A 5,889-nucleotide genomic window follows, 5' to 3' on the forward strand; every position below is an offset into this window, starting at 1 on the left:
CTGGATAAGTCATTTCTTCTCCCTAGATCTTATTTTTAAAAAAATGAGGTGTTGAACTATTTGATTCCTATGGACTCCTGAGTTCCTATATTCTCTGATTTTAAATAGAAAGTTTGCCATCAGATTTTCAGGAGATTGTTTGTCTTTTTTTTGGGGGGAGGGCAATTGGGGTTAAAGGACTTGCCCAAGGTCACACGGCTAGCGTGTCAAGTGTCTGAGACCAGATTTGAACTCAGGTCCTCCTGACTCAGGGCCAATGCTCTATTTGATTATTGGTCTTTTTAAACAGTGGCTCAGTTGTCTATTTTTATTTTTATGTGTCCTTTGGGCTTAATTTCACATTACCTTTTCACAATGCAGAGCATATAATTCAATCAGATATTATCCATTTTAATGATTACAGAACATTTGTGGCAACTAAAATCTAAACTTGTCAACATGCAAGGGTAAAAAAATATTTTAGTTTTAGTCCCTAAATTTACTCCTTTTGCAAAGTACCATCAAATTCTAAGGAACAGATTAGTGAGAGCCAAGCTCAAGCAATGTGGACCAGCCAAAGGTCATATATAAAAATCCTGGGTGGAGCTGGAAAAAAACCTTGTTCTCCTGACTTTCAGTTTAATGTTTTGTTCCTTGACCTTTCTTGCATCCCAGACAGCTATCTCTAGGGAGGGTGAGAGCCCAAGGTCCTCCCTAGGGAAGTCAAGGTTCTAGGTCATATTACACTGTGTGTGGCCCACTTCCCTAACATTCTTATATAGCTGAAATCAGGTTAAAACAGCAAGGTCTTGAGAAGGGTGTTTAGAAGGTGGAAGTGGCAGTTCCTCCTTCTTTCCCTTAGTGAAAAAGGAGAGTGTGCCTGGTTTTATATATATTTACAAGTCTCACAGGTTTGGGGTTTTGTTTATTTTATTCTAACATGGACTGAAAGAACCCCTTCCCCACCAACTGCCTCCCTGACTCATTGCTTGGGATCCATATAATCAGTCCAATCTTCCATACCCTAACCACAGCACTATTTCCAGGTTGTCTTTTCCCCCCTTCACAGCTAGTTTTCATTATCAATGGATGAGATACACACTGTGATTTTAATTTTTCTAGGTTTTCTCAACAGCTCTGCTCTGCAGAGGTTTAGGTGTTGAGTTGTGTGCCAAGCAGAATTAAATATGCATTAGCTGGAGTTCTTTTAGAATCTCAACTTACCAAATGAGCCTGCCTGAAGTATCCTGATTTCATGTTTTATTTCAGAGACAGCAACCAAGCCAACTCATCTGATGAGCCTACAGAGCTCCTCCTTTATGGTTCCACAGACCTCATCCAAACAACTTTGAGCCAGATATAAGAGATGCCTAAAATAGAGAACATCTTAACCATGGTATCTCATACACTTTTGAGTTGGTCAGATCTGAGTATTTGACTTGTCAGTTCAAAGGTGCCCTGGTAACAATTCAGAGTTCATTATTTTGAACTCTTTAATCAAGCAATGAGTGTTTAAGATGCTACCTGTATTCAGAGAAAGAACTGATAAATAGGTGTATGTATAGACTGATTTTACACACACATGCACACCCATAAATGGAAACACATATCTGTGTCTAATAGTAGTCATCTTTAGGGTGGGAGAGGAAAAAATTTACATGACAATTTCACAATATATTTAAAAGGAATAGCAAGTTGTATATAACAGATTTGCAGCTCCATAGGCAATCTTTTTTTTATTATTACTATGCTATGCAAATGCTTTTTTTATTCCATAAACTAAAAATAAGATAAAAAATAAAAAGGAGGGGGAAAAAGTGTTTATGAGAGATACAAAGAAAGGAAAAAAATAGTTTCTGTTTTCAAGAAGCTCCTAATCTAACAAGGGAGATGACATGCAAATAACTATGTGTAAATAACATAGATGCAGAATAAATTAGGGATCATCCTTGAGGGGAGACATTAAGATTAAGAAAGTCTGGAAAAGGTTTCTTGCAGAAGGTAGTGCTTTAGCTGAGACCCGAAGGGAGCCAGGAGGCCGAGAGGAGGGAAAGATCCAATGAAAACACTTGAAGGTGGGAAATGGAGTGTCTTGGGCCACTTTTACTGGATCATAGGGTTATGTGGAGCAGAATTGGGTGGGTGAAGACTGGGAAGAAGGAGTCAAGTTATAAAAAAATTTTAAAAGCTAAGTAGGATTTTATATTTGATCCAGAAGGTAAGAATCCATATGGACTGGAGTGAGGAAAGACTTGAAACAGGGAGACAAACCAACCAAAAAGCTATAGCAATAGTTCAGGTGTGAAGAGATGAGGGTATGGACTGGGGTGGTGGCAGTGTTAGAAGAGAGAAAAATAAATAAACTTGTATTTAAACACTCTAAATCAGACTTTCAAAGCTTTATTTCCTTATACTTTTTTTCTCTTCTAGAAGTCTATAGGTTAAAGATGTGACCCGAAGTTCATTTTCCAATGAGGAAAACAATTTGGCTTTCAGTACTGTTATTGTTACTGGTCAGATAGCATGTGATTCTGTTATTGAAGGCCTGTAGAATAGTTTACAGATGTTTCTGCTAAAATAGATACTCCTAGAATTATTTGAATTGAGAGTAATTTTGTTTTCCTGAGTTGGATTGACCGGGGAGCCCCTGTTTATAATTAAAGATAGTGCCTAGAATTAGGGAACAATAACATTACCTTCAATTTGTATGAGGTGGTCATGGGGAGAAGTGGCATTTCATACAGTAACCATTGGCTGACATCACAGGACTCAATGTTGCTTTGTCTTGGATGCACACTGGAGATTCTCCAAAAAGGAGGAGTCACCAGATTATTTTTGTTTAATGGATCCAGAAATTCATACTCCTGCTTGGCAAGCTGTACGGAAGAACAAATATGTTTATTAGAAGTCTACGTATGGTTAGAAAGTGTATATATAAATAGACCAGAGCTACATGTATTATTCACCAATTATAAATAATTAAACAGAATGTAATCCAAAAAATCATTTTTGGTTGGGATAAGGGGCAAAATTTTTTAAAAGATATCTAATAAAGAGGAATGGTTATCTCCTGAAGCAGCCCATTATGCTTCAGGATGGCCCTTCTTGTTAGGATAATTTTCTTTCATTGAACCTAAACCTTGTCTTTCTGCAACTCCTACCCATTGGGACTAGTTCCATCTTCTGGGGTTGAACAAAATGAACAAACCTTAAGCATCATCATTCAGATCATATACTTTGTCTCCCTGCTCATCACAGCACCTTAATACGTATAGTAAGCACGTAACAGATGCTTGTTGGACTGTACTGGAAGACAAATTAGGGCGTACCTAGTATCTTTGCTAAAAGAAATCCTCCAAAAAATGTTTCATAGTAGAATTATTTTAAACAATGAGCTCCCCTAATGCCTTTAAAATGTTTCTATTTATAAAAATAAATCGACATGGAATTTTTACAGAATATGTCTTTTGTACCCACCTATAATGACCAGTCTTCCTGGAGCTTTTGATTCCAGGAATGTCACAGTGATTTTCCTAGGATTCTCTTCTTGGAGTAAACGAAAAATCCAATTAAAATGATAGCTTTATAATAATATGTTCTCCTCATCTTTCCAATGGAGACTTCCTGGTTGGCTCTAATAGCAGTGATCTAATCTATAGTCTCACTCCCTAATCTAAGTTCACTTTCAGGTCAAATGTTCCTAGTTTATTCTGGAAATGATGATTTCATTGCCTTCAAGGGAGCCTTTAAACTCTTCCTTCAAAGAGCTTCTATTGGACATTTGCTACTAAGGGTTAGTATTTTTCCATTTCTTAAATATATTATTCCCCTGTTAAGACTGTTTCTCTTTCCTAGACTATTGATTGATTTTGGACTTGATTATGGCCAAAAGATCAAGTAACAACTTCTTTTCTAAATGTAGGACTTTCCTATGGACATATTCAACTAAGCATCTTTCCAAAGAAGTTGGGAAAAAGGAGGTTAATCAGATAGACACTTTTCCAGGTCTTCCCCTACTTTTGGAAGTTACATAAAAAGATGCTCTTGAACTCATAATTTTGATATCCACAAAAAATTTGGTGCCACTGTTTGGATTACATTTTTGTTTTTGGATAAATAAAATGTATCATGGTATAGTGGATAGAGAAGCAACCTTGATGTCAAGAATGACTTGGTTTCAAGTCCTGCTACTGATACATAATAGGTGAGTGCCCAAGTCACTTGTCTATTCAGTGGCCCCAAGAAAACTCTTTAAGACCATACAATACAGAAGAGTTGACAGTCTGCATTAATGGGAGGCATTTCTACCCCAGGAATTTCCTGCACTGACAAAATCACAGGTTTCCACCAAAACAAAAACAAAATACAGCAAACAAAAAACACACAACCAAAACAAATCTTTTTTTAAGCTAAATGCTCACTATTAGTTATAGCCTGTTTTGGTTTTTTCATATTCTGAACCTGAAGGTCTATACTGATTCACATGACTCTGATAACTTATTCCATTTTTTCCTGTTAATAATAAACTACTACTATCTATTTGTCATAGTTCCCTGCCAAGAACTTTTTCTCTAGAAATTGCTTTATAGTTATTATCTAATCTTTACAAAACCCTGAAGGAAGTTTCCTCATTTAACAGATAGTAAATAATTAAGGAATAGACGGTTAAGAAACCTGCTCAAGGTAACAAGTTATCCAATGCTAGGATCACAAGTAAAACCGAGTTCTCCTAATTCTCCCTTCAATGTTCTCTTCTCTATATTATCTCCCACCCCCTCACAACCTCCACATCTTATCTCTTTAGGAAAATCAAAGCTATAGTTCACTTAAAACAAACCTGCTTCGCTCTGAGGTTGCCATGAGAATCAACTGAAAAAGCGATTTTTTTGGACTAGCCTTGTGATTTCGTCTGAAAATTCTGAGCGTAGAAACCTTTATCAATGCAAATCAACACCTATCTGCAACTTATAGAAAGTTGTGTGGAGACACTGAGAAATTAATCAAATTTTCCAGGGGTTTAGGCAATATGTGTCAGAGGCAAGTTGAATCTTCCTTACTCAAATGTTAGGTCTCTATCCATCATGTATTATGCCTTTTGAGAGAATGCCTACAAAAGGCTGTCTGTGTGTGTGTGTGTGTGTGTGTGTTTGTGTGTGTATGTGTGTCTATTCTTTGGGAAGTTAAAAGCATGTATGAGGGGCAGCTAGGTAGTTCAGTGAATAGAACACAGGCCCTGGAGTCAGGAGGACCTAAGTTCAAATCTGGCCTCAGACACAACACTTACTAGCTATGTGACCTTGGGCAAGTCACTTAACCCCAAATGTCCTGCTTTTCCCCTTGCCAAAAAAAAAAAAAAACATATATAAAAGATGGTATTTATTTATTAATATACTAAGACCTTTTGCATACTGACAAAAATAGTTTGTTCACCCAATCCAACATTAATAAATCAAAAATCAAACCAATAATACTCTAATTGGAAATAAAATAAAGTACAAAAATAATTCTAGAGGAATATTTTTCATTATTTTCATAAAAGAAAATCTTAAAATGCTCACCAACACCTCTACATTTTAAACTAATATTTTACGAATAGTTCTGAATTTTACTCCATTGGATTTAGAATCTGTTTCTACTGCCAGAAAATCTAGGCTTGAAATACATGTGTGCATTTTAGCTGGGTGTTGTTCATATGGCATTGCAGTGAATAGGTCCCACTTGGCCTATGTAACGAAAAAGCCCAAAACTGGTCCACAAGGGCTGTGCTTAGCACAGTGCTCAGCACATAGTAGGTACTAGTGACTTGATTTGACTCTGCCACACTAGTTAATGGAAAGCCACCTGAAAAGGCTGCTTTCCTGATTGGTGAATCCCCAACCCAAGTCACCATTTCATCAGGGACTTCAGAAA

At 36.7% G+C, this 5,889-nt stretch overlaps 1 long non-coding RNA gene across 1 annotated transcript; it reads right to left on the reverse strand.

The window, feature by feature from the left end:
• Window positions 1–355: 355 nt before the first annotated feature.
• On the reverse strand, window positions 356–4,590 carry LOC138145135 (uncharacterized). The gene is made up of 3 exons (XR_011164117.1): window positions 3,457–4,590; window positions 2,676–2,855; window positions 356–1,349 (listed from the first exon to the last, which is right to left on the reverse strand). It is a non-coding gene; the product is annotated as an uncharacterized lncRNA (long non-coding RNA).
• Window positions 4,591–5,889: the final 1,299 nt, after the last annotated feature.

Source organism: Petaurus breviceps, unplaced genomic scaffold (genome assembly GCF_028583685.1).
Source record: "Petaurus breviceps papuanus isolate PSGF00001 unplaced genomic scaffold, PetGlider_PUasm1.0 90730, whole genome shotgun sequence".
Classification (NCBI taxonomy): Eukaryota; Metazoa; Chordata; class Mammalia; order Diprotodontia; family Petauridae; genus Petaurus; species Petaurus breviceps.